Source organism: Rhipicephalus sanguineus, chromosome 4 (assembly GCF_013339695.2).
Source record: "Rhipicephalus sanguineus isolate Rsan-2018 chromosome 4, BIME_Rsan_1.4, whole genome shotgun sequence".
Lineage (NCBI taxonomy): Eukaryota > Metazoa > Arthropoda > Arachnida > Ixodida > Ixodidae > Rhipicephalus > Rhipicephalus sanguineus.
The window spans coordinates 95,381,147-95,395,553 of NC_051179.1; the positions used below are offsets into that span (position 1 = coordinate 95,381,147).

The 14,407-nt window shown below is 48.8% G+C and overlaps 1 long non-coding RNA gene across 1 annotated transcript; it reads left to right on the forward strand.

Moving 5' to 3' along the window:
• The first annotated feature begins 3,034 nt into the window (after positions 1-3,034).
• Positions 3,035-4,162, forward strand: LOC119388884 (uncharacterized). Its single transcript, XR_005182883.2, has 5 exons — positions 3,035-3,329; positions 3,422-3,523; positions 3,623-3,706; positions 3,813-3,902; positions 4,003-4,162. It is a non-coding gene; the product is annotated as an uncharacterized LOC119388884 (long non-coding RNA).
• The last annotated feature ends 10,245 nt before the right edge of the window (positions 4,163-14,407 follow it).

Here is a 14,407-nt window from a genome sequence, read left to right on the forward strand (position 1 = left end):
ATATAGATGTGGCGTGGCTCTGTGGTAGAATACCTGATTGCCGCACAGAATGCTTGGGTTCGATTCCTGCTGGGATCCTAATTTTGATCCCTTCCATTCGTCGGGTCAACGCTACCGATGTCGGTTCGTGGGTATAAACTGTCAATCACCTGTGGCGCATACCCGAACACCGCGGCCCGTGGTAAACGGGTATGTGCCCACGTGTCTGGAGGAAAGGGTTTGACGACGTACGCGACAGGATTTTCACGTTATTCACGTCATGACCCGACAGTCATATTCGCCAAATCCCGTTACCCTCCCTAGCCAATTTTGGTCTACACCAAGTTAAGTGGGCGATCATGAGAACACCCAGAGGTAGGCAGCTAGATAGATAGATAGATAGATAGATAGATAGATAGATAGATAGATAGAAACGCTCAAAGTGCCAAAGGTTCGCTAATAAATGCTTCGCATTTAAAAATTCACGGATACTCGTGTAGAAGAACTGGAAGTGCTTGAATTGTAGAATAATAGCGTGTGCTCTCGAGATATTGCTCTCGAGATGCAGCTGTGTTTCCTCATTCTTGTTGTTAAGAGAACTGAACTTGCGTCTATACAGAACAAACGAACTCTGCCTTTTCGCAATACAAACTCTGCCTTTTTAAATGTTTGGTTGCCCGTATTTATTATATTAAGTTAAAGGAAAGAAAAATGCGACACTGTTTACCGTCCTATATGCACTGCGTGTCTATAGCGCTATAACTTTAAATAAACTCAAGGAAAATCTGCCACAAAGCCGTACAATCGTCATTGCCAACAATAAATATACAGTTCGTTCAGTGCGTACAAAGCAGCACAAACAAGTGAAACGTTCCTTCGTGATGGAGACATCATTACTGAGGTGAAGGAGCTAGCTGTGTGAATAAAGTTTATTCCTCCTCTCATGCAGTCATATGTATAGAGCACATTTGAAAACATTACTTTAGGTTGCTTTTGACGCACCACCCACTTCTGCGAGTGTGGAAATATATATTAAAGATATTTAACGAAAGTGGTACGAAAACTCGTTCAAGTTAAAAAGCGCTCATGCCTAAGCTGAGACTACCAGAAGTGCAGTACAATGAGGGTAATCTAAAAGCTTGTATCACAAAGAGCATTAAGGCCCGTGGAGCTTCGTTGAGTTAGCATTAGTAGTATTGCTTTCAGGGTTGCCCGGTTTGGCTACTTTGCGGCAACTTGCATACTTTTTAGGCTGGTGGCGGCAGAAAAAAAACTCATTGGATACTTGGCTGCTTTTGGCTGCTTTCTTGTTCCCTCAATTTGAACCAAATTACCAATATCTTGCCACGTCGCCGCTGCTGGCGTTCAACTATGCGGTATCAAACCATGCTTGCCAAGGCCTGTTTCCAGCAACCAAAATTGAATTTTCGGCTGGCATTACACAAAAGAACAGACTTTTGGATACGTGGTTGGGATAGGATGGGGTGGAGAGGTGGGGGAGGGGGGGGACTGTTGCACGGGGCCTCATTTGGCCTCCCGCATATTGCTGAACGGGACATAAAGGGCAATTGGAAGTCAACAAGACAATCGAAAGCGCTCCAAATCCAGGAAGATTTGCAGTCATCGACATTAGTAATCGGGTATATAAGGGTTACAATATAAATGATATCTGTATTCGTTACAATGTACGTTATATATATATCAGTTACAATGTATATTTCTAAGTTATCCGTTACAAAGTAAAGGATAAACATCATTTTGTGCACGGATAGTAAGAGTAAGAGTGTATCCGAAGAACTATTCGTTTTATTTCTTAAGATGGGATACGGACTGCGACTCGGGAATATTAACTTCTGGAAATTCGTTATCACTCGAGAAACGATTGCGAAAGCGACTACAATTTATGCCTCAATCGCAGCAACTGTGATTTTGAGCACACACATGCAGTACTCATTTTATTGTCGCCACAAAGCTGTTACTTCTATTCCTTTTGAAGAAAAGCCACGCGAGACACGCGAAGAGAGTGTGCTTTCAGCAACAGTCCAACAAGATTCGTCATATTGCACCACGTGTGTGCTAAAATAATTGTTTACGCTTTCATTTCACCAATTATGGTTTTGAAGCGTGCCAGCGCTACTTATTTACGTTGTCACCAAAACGCTTTTGCATTGAGTCAATTAATTAAAAACGTCGCATTTGTTTTCACACATGTTTGTCTACGTTAGACTACCTTTACTGACCTTGGCTTCAGTTGGCTACTTTTTGGCTAGTGTTTCCAATTTATTGGCTATTTCCTTGTCTTTTTGACCTCGCAACCCTGATTGTTCTTCGCGAGCAGTTATGTGCCGGCGTTTACTATGCCATAGTTCTTTCCTATATTTCCTTGCGATAAATTATGTCCGTTTCCAAATTCAACTAAGAATGTGGCAATAGTTTGAGTGAAGCTTTATGTGAAAACGTATTGCCGGAGCAAGAAAAAAGATTATAGCATTGAAATCAACCACTTTCTTTGACGCATCGGACCAGTAGTGATGAATTCAATTCACTTTCTTCCTATTAGCACTGCTTGTTATGATAAACAGCCAGTTTACACGAAATAACTTGTAAATGCGTCATGAAATCTGAATTTTACGTAACCCTATACAAGCATTAACGTCACTGAAATTATAAATTTTCTTAGTACTATTTGCCGTGTGCCCTTATGAACAGAGGACAATCAGTAAAGGCACAAGAACGTTGATAGCTTGCTGTGAAATATGCTACCTTCCTGCTGGCGGTTTCTCTACGACCACTTATTTTTAGTCGATAATGACGCAACAAATATTCAGAAATGAAAGTGCGGCATTTCTGCGAACGTAGATAGCAGCCTGCTGCTCGAGCCATGCCTAGCACTTAAATTTGGCGCAAGATTTCCATTATATTGTCTTGCCTTCCTCGAAATTCTTTTGATACGTAGCGTTGAACTGGGCAGAAAAGGCAGAACAATAGCTCAACAACGCCAACGAAAGCACTCATGCAAATGGGTGCATGACAATGGTATGGGAAGTGCGACGTTGAATTTCCGTGAAGAGAAGCGAAATATTGCGAAAACAAAGAACAAATTTCAATACAGCTAAGCGAACGTTCGGATCAGGTGAGCGAGTTATAGCTGGTGTTGCGCAGAATTATGGCAAGATGTCGTAATTGGAATCTGTGGAAGAATTTAGCAATATATGCGCTGCTATCAACGTTAAATCGTTGCGGTCCTATGCATTCCGCTGCGGCTAAACCACCCAGGTACTCCGAAGCTCGTTACAAGCGTTCGCCGACATCTTCGGCGAGCTTACAAGGATATCCGGAATTAAGCACGAGTATGTATCATTCGTTTTTCATTGCCTTTCACCATTTTTGCCCACTATTATCGCTGCATAACTGTATCTGCCGCCCGTCTGAAAATACGAAGGTCTGAGACACGCTGTAACTGAAGAGTTCCCTCTACCTCATGACACTAAGCGCGCACATGATGAAAAACGTGCATCGAAGGGACCCACTGCACTGCTTCCAAGTACGTGACTTTCTGTTGCACGGTTCGTGCGTTGGTACCGCCCAACTGCAGTGCTGCTCTTCACGTGAGCGCATCATGTTTCGACTGTTCCTCTTTCAGAAAAATTTGACACAGGCGCTAAACAACATCACACACGTGAAGCGAAAGTCCATAAATCACAAGGATCATCTAAACCACGTTCGAGTAGTATATTATTTTTTAATGCTTCACTCCTTCGTTTTAATGGTTGCTTGACTATACTATTTACTTTTCGGGTGAAAATAAACATCCCTAACTCACATCATTGCAGAAAAACGCCATGAACGCTCTGGATCTCCTCAAGCACACTTAAGCAGTCTAGCTACGTTTACATCACGAGGATCATCTCAACCACGTCCGAGTACTAATTCCTATCTCTTCTGCATTGTTTAATTATAATTTGCATTTATCTATGCGTGCTGTTCCCGATTAATCATAAAGCTTCGCATGTTCTCTTGCAGACAAACCGCTCAGGTACTCTCTGTCACGCCACCCACGTACACAAGAAGCTTCTTTGTATACCTAAGAACTTTACCTGTTAGTATGTATTATATTTCTTTCCCATCTTAATAATCATTCCTCTAGGCTTCGGCTGTATATGCATACGCTTGGAAAATGAGTGATAAAACTTCAACTGTGTATTACTCCAAGTGATCTGTGCATTTTAAAGAGGGCAAAAGCAACTTACAGTCACATAATACCGCCAATGAATTCAATTATTCACACCAACAAAAAAATTACAAAAATGATGCAATTATTGAAGGTTCAGAATACGCAGTTTCTTGAGAGCTCATGTAATTCGTAGCTAATATCAAACAGTTTCATTGAACCCTACACCGGACGATGCCAAACTATAGCTTACAATGTTGTTTTGTGACCCGTGTATTCGCAATGCCCGTAGACTGTCGCGCCGCCAAGCGGAATTCAGGAGCGTCCTCTCGAGGAGGGTTAGTAGACGACAAAATGGCAGCACTACGCAGTCGCTCCCTTGTTCGGCTGTGCTAGACTCAGTGTTAACGCGTTGACAAGAAAGGAACACTACGACTTTTCATGTTCCATGCATCAGTGAACAAACCGGGCCCTCCGTGACACGAGAAATCTGATTCGTCTTGCGAGACGCGAAGTTTTCGTGAAAAATACGTGGCAAACTCGCGCTTTCAATGCTAGAATAGAGCGTGCACATACTATCAGCTTCGCGAGGCTTTCTGTAGCCAGGTAGGTTAGTTAAATGTTATCGTCTGACATATTCAGTTGAAGCTCACCCTGTTTTGTATACTTGCATATAGCATTGGTCAGTGTTTCTTGTAGTGCATGAGTCCCATAACACGGTACGCGGGAGGTCGCGCGGGCTCGCGATGTGCTCTTGTATAACTGAGCGATCTCAAGTTGGCGATACATTGAAATAGGGGCCTCTATCCTTTGTCAGCAAAGCGCTGTTACGAATCGTGCGAGCGACGTTTCAATCATTCGAGGACGCGTCTGCTCGACGCCTTTCGTGGAGCGAACACTTTCCACGCCGTCCTTCGCCAGTGTGTTGGGTTTCATAGCCACCGCTGCGCCGCTTGTTTTTGTACGTTTGTTGATAGGTGACAGCACACTGCAAGCGATTTGCTTGTTGACCGGTCTGAGTGCAAAGAGACGTCTCCGCGCCCAGACGTCTCTCTAATTGTAAACGTGGTGACGCGGAGTGGTCGAAGTCGTTCGGCGGAGGAAATTCTTCAGATTGCTTTCAGCAGTGATGTTGAAAGAAACCATCCTGACGACGAGGATTTTTCACTGGACGTAGAAGACTGTGAAAGCACCGAGAGTGACAGCGATGATGAACATGCAATCAGCTGCTAAGCGAGTTGCACTTCACGTCCCCTGGTGCGTTAATGTTCTTTCACGCTCGTAAGTCACTTTGATTGTATTTAATGTATAATATCCTTGAGCGAGATCAAAATAAAAGCATAGTTCCTCTTGTGCATTGCATGTATCACAATTGTGTGTATTATGGAGCGCCGCATGCCGCCAACACGCTCGAGCTCTACCAGCGAAGCGAAATGGTTAGAGCGATGGCACGTGCAGTCACGGCCACAATCCACGCCTCTCGGCTAACTTCTTCGACGTTGCGAAAAGCATGCGTGTGCATTCTTTTCAATATTCATGTTTCGATCGTGCTGATCTAACCTGGAACATGCGAGCATGGCTGTGACACAAGAGCTACTGAATGGAATGTTAAATGCTTGTGTTCCGTTGAAGACGTAACTCCGCGTTCCCGACTGCGCAAGTAATGACGACGGCGTATTATGTTTGCAAACCATCACCACGTTAAACGTGCGATACCGTGCAGCAGCGATGGCGCTACTGCTGGCGGCCTACTACTGCCGCAAATCCGTCAGGCAGGCTCGGTACGTTCTACCTCGGAGTGCCGTTCAGCTTATACGTCAATTCTAGTTCATGCAGTTTTATGTAGCACGGGATTTCGCAAAGCATCGTTATGCGCGGTAACGGAGCTGAAATATAACCTTTCACACCGCAGCAAATAATTAGGTGGCGAGTACTTAGCACTTTCCATGGTTTGGGAAAGTACTTTAGTCTCATATCCATTTCAGCGCAGCTCATGACTTCATCCGGTGAAAGCGGCACGGGCCGTACGTCCGCACGTCCTATCTGTTCCTATGCTAACAAACGGGTTGACCCTCCTCCTGGCGGCATCTTGAAAAGCACGGCGCGCCACCTATAGTTCGTGGGCATTGCGAATATGTCTGGATCAGAAAAACAACGTCACGCACAAACAATTAGGAACTCTTGGTTGCATAATAAGCAATCGTTTGTACAGCACACTGGTGTTTTTACAAAAAACAATTGTACTTAGATTGATGTACAAAGAATACCAGGTTTTCAGAATTAACCCGAAGTGCCTCGCTACTGCGTGCCTCACAGACACGTCGTGGTTATTTATTTATTTATTTATTTCAAAGTACCTTACAGGCCCCATGGGGGGCATTGAGTAAGGGGGGCCATACATATATACACTTCAAACTGGAAAAAAATACAAAAGAAACAGTTGGATAAGGGGGGCAATAGATATATACACGTCAAACTGGAATAAAATACAAAAGAAACAATTGACTAAGGGGGGCAATACATATATATACGTCAAACTAGAAAAAAATACAAAAGAAACAATTGACTAAGGGGGGCAATACATATATATACGTCAAACTAGAAAAAAAATACAAAAGAAACAATTGACTAAGGGGGGCAATACATATTGCTGCATGTAGGCTGCCGGAATTCATATGGTCGACGCGCGTGTGCGCCCGACGAAGAGGACGAAGGTCGCTAGCTGCTCGAGCTCGGAGCCGGTCTGGTCAGCGCTGCAGCCGCTCTTGCAAATATATCGTGTGAATAACGACTTGTAAAAGCGACTCGTCACTCACGTAACATATTTGGTGGAGGTGGAACGTTCCCCGTCCTCACCACGCAGCTCCGCAGTGGCCGCGTCATTCAGCGTCTCGCCATGGCTTCCAATGATAACCCGTTCCCATCTCCATCTGCGGCTCCTACGACAACCTTTGTCGCGGTCCCCACCCCCCGCGACCTCGGGACATTCTCCGCGTAACCTGGCCTCGACGTTGACTACTGGCTTCGCCTGTATGAACGGGTCAGTCAAACTCATCGGCGGGACCCTACCATGATGCTCGCTAATGTTCTCTTCTACTTGGACGGAACCCCGCGCATCTGGTACGAAACACATGAGACCGAGCTCACCAGCTGGGACACATTCAAGGAGAAGCTACGTGACATCTTTGGGAACCCGACCGGTCGCCACGCAGCTGCACGACAAGAGCTCGCTACCCGTGTCCAGTCGCCTACTGAGTCGTATGTCTCCTACATACAAGAAGTGCTTGCTCTTTGCCGGAAAGTGGACGAGGCAATGCCCGAAGCTGACAAAGTGGGTCACGTTTTGAAAGGCATCGCGGACGATGCTTTTCATTTGCTGGTCTACACCAACGTCTCGACTATCGACCGCATCATTCAAGAATGCCGCCGTTTCGGAACGGCCAAAAGCCGTCGTGTGCACCCTCAATTTTCTCGGTTGCCAAACACGGCTGCCACGTCCACCTGCTCCGATTCCGCCGCTACACCGCCCTTTGAGCGGAGTGTAACGCGTATCGTTCGACGGGAACTTGAAGCGGCAAGTCCAGCGTCGTTCCAGCCCTCTCCATTCGACCATGCCACTATACAACCAACCCCCGCGGTCTCCGTTATTCAGGCGGTCGTACGACAAGAATTCGCCAACCTCGGGTTCCCGGTCGCCTGCCCGGTCTCTCGCCCCTCGTCCCGACCAATGCCCATGAATGCATCTCGAAGTGACCCATTCGTTCCTCCACGATCTCGCAACCCAGCGGAATGGCGAACTCCCGACGACAGACCAATCTGCTTCCGGTGCCACCGCGTTGGTCATGTCTCCCGCTACTGCCGCGCCACTTGGACGCCGCCCCATAGGACCCAACTTTTCTCGCCTTCCCGCCCATATGAAGATCTTCGCCGGTATCCTCCCAGCCGTACGGACCCTACTTGTGACACACCTAACAGCCGCCCTCCTGCTCGTTCAACCGTCCCCTCAACGCCGTCGTTCCCCGTCGCCCCAACCACGCCGCCACCCCTCGCCGCCCAACTTTGCATCGTACCCGACGGAAAACTAGATCGTGCAGCTCCTGGAGGTAGTGCTGCATCATCTCCTTCTGAACCAAATCCTCCGTTGACGCTTCCTACGAACAAGAACCTCATCGATGTGCATGTGGACGGTATTTCTTTGACGGCTCTAGTCGATACTGGAGCTCACGTGTCCATAATCAGTGATCGCCTTTGTCGCCGACTGAAAGAAAGTCCTCACGCCTGCTACTACACAAGCTGTACGCGTCGCCGATGGCGGAACTGTTCCTGTCACTGGAATGTGTACAGCTCGCGTAAGCATCGCCGACCGTTACGTTCCTGTCCTGTTCACGGTGCTCCATAATTGTCCTCATGACCCCATCCTAGGGATGGACTTCCTATCGACCCATTCTGCCCTGATAGACTGTTCCGCTGGTACTCTTTGCTTGGACCTTCCTCTTCAGCCAGATATTCACCCCGACCTTCCACACAGCCTCTGCACCACGGATTTCATCCGCCTACCGCCTAAAGCCCTAAACATTCGCCGAATTCACAACGACTTCATCCGTGTTGGATGGGCACTACGTCGTCACGCCGATTACTGATGTACTTCTGGCACGTGACATCACTGTGCCTCACTGCGTCATTACTATAGCCGCTAACCGGGTACATCTCCCCGTCATAAATTTCGGCTTCACGAAGCAAGTCCTCCCTCAAAGCATCTTAATCGCCACGTCGCGGTCCTTAGCCGATGACTACGTCACCTCTTTTGCAGCAGACGTATGCTCCAATCTTCCTTGTCGCCCACCCGATGCCACAAGCCTCGACATGGCATTGCGCCCCATAATTGCCCCAGACCTCCCCCCAGCGCAATCAGCCGCCCTCATCCGCCTTTTGGCTTCTTAACGCGAGATCTTCGACCTTGACAATTCGACCACTCGGCCAAACTTCTCTTGTGCAGCACCGTATCAACACAGGTGATGCTGTTCCCATTCACCGTCGGACCGTATCGGGTGTCCGTATCGGAGCGCCAGATTATCAAGAAGAAGTAAACAAGATGTTAGCTAAAGGCATTATTGAGCCCTCATCAAGCCTTTGGCGTCACCCGTCGTCCTGGTTAAAAGAAAGACAACACGTGGCATTCTGCATCGATTACCGGCATCTAAATCGAATTACGAAAAAGGACCTGTATCCTTTGCCCCGCATTGATGACGCTCTCGATTGTCTCCATGGCGCATGCTACTTTTCATCCATAGACCTTCGCTCCGGTTATTGACAGATTGCCGTGGACGAGAAAGACCAAGAAAAGACCGCCTTCGTCACTCCCGATGGCCTGTCACCAATTCAAGGTTATGCCCCTTCGGTCTATGCAACGCCCCAGCCCACGTTCGAGCGCATGATGGACTCTCTGCTACAAGGGTTCAAATGGTCACATGCCTTTGTTACCTAGACGACGTCCCTCGTATTTTCACCTACATTTGAGACCCACCTTGAGCGTCTGTCGGCTATTCTCGACGTCTTCCGCAATGCTGGCCTCCATTTGAACTCGTCGAAGTGTCACTTCGGCCGCCAACAGATTACAGTGTTGGGCCACCTCGTTGATGCTTCTGGTGTGCGGCCGGACCCTGAGAAAATTCGTGCCGTCACCAGTTTCCCAGTACCACCAATCCGCCAAAGATGTTCGGAGTTTTGTGGGACTCTGTTCCTATTTCCGGCGGTTCGTGAAAGACTTTGCAGCAATCGCTCGACCACTTACTGATCTCTGAAGAAAGACGTCACATTTTCGTGGGGGTCCACCTCAAGCTGCCGCCTTCTCTCACCTCATCACAATTTTGACGACGCCACCTCTATTGGCCCACTTGACCCATCCGCCCCGACTGAGGTCCGACCTGATGCCAGTGGTCACGGGATCGGAGCCGTCCTCGCCCAACGTCAGCAGGGACACGACCGCGTTATCGCCTACGCTTAGTCGCTCCTTACACCTCGGAGCGCAACTATCGATCACCGACCGAGAATGCCTTGCTCTTGTGTGGGCGGTCTCCAAGTTCCGTCCTATTTATATGGCACTCACTTCTCCGTAGTCACCGACACCACGCGCTCTGCTGGCTTTCATCATTACGGGATCCCACAGGTCTACTTGGTCGTGGGCTCTCTGCGACTGCAAGAGTACACTTTTTGCAGTGACGTACAAGTCTGGACGCCTGCATCAGGACGCCGACTGCCTATCTCGCTATCCGGTTGGCGGAGTCGCGCACCGTCCCTGACACGGACGCTTGCGTGTGCACCGTTTCCCAACTGACCCACATAGCCCGACGAGCAACGCCGTGATGCATCCTTACGGGATATCATCGAGTGCCTCGAATCCTCACCTTCGGACCGATCTCATCGCTCGTTCGTACTGCAGAATGGTACACTATAACCGCCACAACTTCATCCAGACGGACCATTTCTGCTGCTTGTTGTACCCAAACACCTCCGCTCGGCTGTACTCCACGAACTTCACGACGTTCCAACTGCCGGTCACCTTGGTGTGTCCCGCACATACGACCGAATCCGCCGTCGCTTCTATTGGCCAGGTCTCGCACGCTCCGTCAGACGACACGTCGCGGCGTGTGAGAAATGTCAACGCCGCAAAACACCGTCGACGCTTCCGGCTGGGTGCCTTCAACCCCTCGACATTTCGTCTGAACCCTTCTTTCGCGTCGGCTTGGACCTACCTCGGCCCTTTTCCCGTGTCTCTGCTGGCAACAGGTGGATAGCTGTGGCCACAGACTACGCCACACGCTACGCCATCACACGAGCTCTTCCAACAAGCGGCGCCACAGATGTCGCCGATTTCCTTCTGCGCGACGTGATCTTGCAACACGGTGCTCCATGCCAGCTGCTCACGGACTGTGGCCGCACATTTCTATCGAGACCCCGCAGGGGCGTCTGCGCAAGCAGGCGTTTGGTGTGTAGCGACACCACGGACCCGAGCTAACGGGGGGGTTTCCACCCCCTCCCACGCCTCGCCGTGCGTGGCTTTGCCGTGTCCGGGGAAAAGGGGATCCTGGGGGTTGAGCCGACGCCGGGTGATTGGACCTTTAAGGCCCCCGGCAGAGGCAACACACCCCTTTGGCCCCGGCTTCACGTAGACGGCACCCCTGGGCTGACCCACCCAGGGGAAATCGGCGGTCGCCTTTTCCTATCCCCCTCTCTGATCTTTCACTTCCTATCTTCTTTCCTCGCTGTCCTGTCTTCTAATCTCTTCGGTTACTTCCCCATTTTCGTAGGCGGCCCGGGTTAACCGTGTATATGTGTCCTCTCTTGGACATAATATATTAGGTTATAGCGGCATTGTACGGCTGGCGTCTGCAGCCTTAGTTCATAGTGCTGCAGCGTCCCCAAGTTGGACTCCATGGTGGGTGGCCGCCACTGCTGCCGAAACACACACAACTATAATGGAAACAGCTCCATTCCCCCGTCTCCTTGATCGTTACCCTCACAAGAGGGTACGCACCGATGAAATGCTTAATTCTCTGACCCGACCAACAGAAACGTTTCCGAAATTCATGTCCTTCACAGCCAGAACCCTGACAAACTCGCAAGAACTATCTCTCCATTCACAGTTGCAAAATCCTTGACCGAAGCCTTAGGGCCGGGCTACAAGGTAACCAAAATGGCGAGCGGTGACCCTTCTCGAAGTCACAGCGAACCAACAGTATGAAAAACTCAGCACTCTCGTATCACTTGGAAGCATAGCCATTACAGTGTCACCCCATAGGTCCATGAACACCTCACGCGGTGTCGTTTCTGAAGTAGACCTCCTTGACTTGTCTGAAAGCTGAACTGCTAGAGGGATGGAAAAGCCAGAACGTAACTGATGTGAAACGAATCGTTATTAGAAGAGAAGGAAAAGAAATCCCAACGAAACACCTGATTCTCACATTTGCAACCAGTGTTGTTCCCCAAACCATTGCAACAGGCTACATAAAATTAAATGTCAGACAATACATTCCCAACCCCAGACGCTGCTTCCAATGCCAGAGATTCGGCCACGGATCACTGAGCTGCCGTGGTCATCAAACTTGTGCTAAATGCGGTGTACAAGGTCACCCCTCCGATAACTGTGCTGAGCCACCACACTGCGTCAACTGTAACGGCAACCATCCTGCATACTCACGTTCATGTCCAAGCTGGAAAAAAGAAAAGGACATCATCACATTGAAGTACAAAGAGAACATTTCTTTCCGCGAAGCCCGTAAAAGGTGCTCACCCTTTCACAGCACACCCTACGCTGATGCGGCGCGCCGGGGGGCCGCGACACATCGGCCCCCGCCACTCCCTCGGTCTGCGCAGAGCGACCCGTCGGCTGTGGCGCCTGCCCCCACGGCGGCAGTAGTCAAGTCTACTCCGCCAACTAGCGAACAGGGACCGGCGACTCCAGGGCCGTCGGGTCTCAAGGCCTCGTCACGCCAGACGAGGCCCGAAACTCGAGCCACTAGCCCGACCGTGCGGGCATCCAGTGCCTCCGAGGAGGCAATGGACACGGTATCAGCACCCCTGGTGCCGAAACACCGGCGCAGTTCTCTGGACCGCGCCAAGAAAACAAAAAAGCCAATAACGGGGCCGGACGACCGTCCTGCCTCCTGAAACAAAGTATTTCACTTGAACACTCCACACTGCTTACTGTACACACAGCACCTTTTTATCATTAATATGCACACACAAATATTACAGTGGAACATCCGAGGCCTTCTGCGAAACCTCGATGACATTCAAGAACTCCTTCACGAACTCAATCCAAAAGTGCTGTGTGTACAAGAGACACATTTAAAACCACAACACAAAAATTTTCTACGCAACTACCTCATTTTTCGAAAGGACCGAGATGATGCCATGGTATCATCCGGTGGTGTAGCCATCATAGTCAACCAATCAGTAGCATGTACACATTTACCACTACAAACGTCCCTGGAGGCAGTGGCTGTTCGAGTGGTTCTTTTGAACAAACTCGTCACCATTTGCTCTTTTTACATACCTCCACACTACCACCTGCAAAAGCATCAATTCCAGTCCTTAATAGAGGAACTTCCGGAACCTTACCTTGTACTTGGAGACTTTAATGCACATAGCAGTCTATGGGGCGATTCTCGGTGCGATGCGCGAGGTCGTCTAATTGAACAATTCCTTTTCTCTTCGGGCGCTTGTCTGTTGAATCAGAAAGACCCAACATATTACAGCCTCGCTAACAATACATACTCGTCTATAGATCTCAGCATTACAGCTCCATCGCTTCAGTCCTTACTTAAATGGAAAGTGATTAATAACCCTTACGGAAGTGACCACTTTCCTATTGTTCTGAGCACACAAATAGTAAATGAATGTCCCCCACAGGTTCCCAAATGGCACATCGACAAAGCCGATTGGGAACAGTTTGGTAAGACTGCTCTCTTAAGTTGGACAGACATGTGTGATTTAAGCATAGGTGCAGCTGTAGACTACTTCACAGCTTTTTTGATTAGTGCTGCCACCAAATGTATCCCACAAACAAGTGGAATGTCTGGCAAACGATGGGTCCCATGGTGGAACAATGAATGCCGGAATGCGCGCAAAAAACAAAACAAAGCATGGAGGTTGCTTCGGGACTCTCCGACAGCCGAGAACCTTGACAGTTTTAAGAACATAAAATCTCAAGGCAGGAGAACGCGCCGACAGGCAAGAAGAGAAAGTTGGGAGAAGTTTTTAACGGGGATCAGTTCGTATACACAGGAGGCTAAAATCTGGAATATGGTTAGTAGGGTAGCAGGGCGGCAAGTACATTCACTTCCTCTAGTAAACACACAAGGCGACACCCTGGAAGACCAGGCAAACTTCCTCGGCGCACACTTCGAACAAGTGTCTAGTTCCGCGCATTACTCTGAAGTTTTCCAACGGTACGAAACAAGAATAGAGAAACAAAAACTAGAGCGGAAATGTACAAAACACGAGGCATACAACCAACCCTTCAGCTTAGCTGAGCTCCAGGTATCGCTTAACAGCTGCAGTAATTCCGCCCCAGGTTCTGACCGTGTGGTATACGACATGTTGAAAAACCTACCTGCCGAAACGCAAAGAACCCTACTTTCCTTGTACAATGCTATCTGGTTCTCCGGCGAAATCCCATCGTCTTGGAAAGAAGCCATTGTCATTCCTATTCTTAAACAGGACAATGATCCATCCTCCGTTACGAGCTACAGGCCG